Below are 1,356 nucleotides of genomic sequence, written 5' to 3' on the forward strand. Positions count from 1 at the left end.
TCTTTCTTTCGCACCACTCTCATCTTTGTCCATGAGTATTAGGTGCTGCCTCTTTACTGACCTCTAACTTCCTAATCTGGTTCCCACCCCCCTGCCACATTAAGTTAAAACCATCCCAACAGTGTTAGCAAAAGCACCCCCTAGGACATTGGTGCCAGTCCTGCCCAGGTGTGGACCATCCGGTTTGTTATGGTCCCACCGCCCCCAGAACCGGTTCCAATGTCCCAAAAATCTGAACCCCTCCCTCCTGCACCATCTCTCAAGCCATGTATTCATTCTGACTTTTCTTGAATTTCTACTCTGACTGTCACATGGCACTGGTAGCAATCCTGAGATTACTACCTTTGAGGTCCTACTTTTTAAACTTATCTCCTAACTCCCTAAATTCTGATTGTAGGACCTCATCCCGTTTTGTACCGATATCGTTGGTGCCTACATGCACCACGACAACTGGCTGTTTACCCTCCCCTTCAGTATGTCCTGCAGCCAATCTGAGACATCCCTGACCTGTGCACCCGAGAGGCAACATACTATTCGGGAGCCTCGTTTTTGACCACAGAAACGCCTGTCTACTCCCCTTACGATTGAATCCCCTATGACTATAGCCCTGCCCCGCCCTTCTGTGCAGCAGAGCCAGCCACGGTGCCATGAACCTGGCTACTACTGCCTTCCCCTGGTGAGTCATCTCCCCCAACAGTATCCAAAACGGTATACCTGTTTTGGAGGAAGAGGACCGCAGGGGACACCTGCACTGCCTTCCTGCTCTTTCTCTGCCTTTTGGTCACCCATTCCCTGTCTCCCTCACCAATCCTAATCTGCGGTGTGACCAACTCACTAAACGTGCTGTCCACGACCTCCTCAGCATCGCGGATGCTCCAAAGTGAGTCCATCCGCAGCTCCAGAGCCGTCGTGCGGTCTAACAGGAGCTGCAGCTGGACACACTTCCCGCACATGAAGAAGTCAGGGGCATCGGCCGCGTCCCTGAGCTCCCACATTGAGCACGAGGAGCATAACACGGGCCTGGGATCTCCTGCCATTTTTACACTTTACCTTCACTGATTACAAATATAGTATCAAATAATGAATAAGTGTAAGGAATAAAGATTTTACTTACCAATCACAATACTTACCAACACACAAAGAGTAAAATTTCTCCCAGCTACTGCTAATTGGAGCACTTTCCTTACCAGCCAATCGGGTCACTGCTTTGCTGTGATACCACTCTTCAAATTTATCTCCAAAGACCCTGTGGCGGCTGTTTAAGCAGCGAAGCAGCTCTGCCCATTCCCAACAGCTGAATTCCCGCTGAAAAGACTCGAATCCGCGAAGCAGCTCCGCCCATTCCAACAGCTGAAT

The sequence above is a fragment of the Scyliorhinus canicula genome, chromosome 23 (assembly GCF_902713615.1).
Source record: "Scyliorhinus canicula chromosome 23, sScyCan1.1, whole genome shotgun sequence".
Lineage (NCBI taxonomy): Eukaryota > Metazoa > Chordata > Chondrichthyes > Carcharhiniformes > Scyliorhinidae > Scyliorhinus > Scyliorhinus canicula.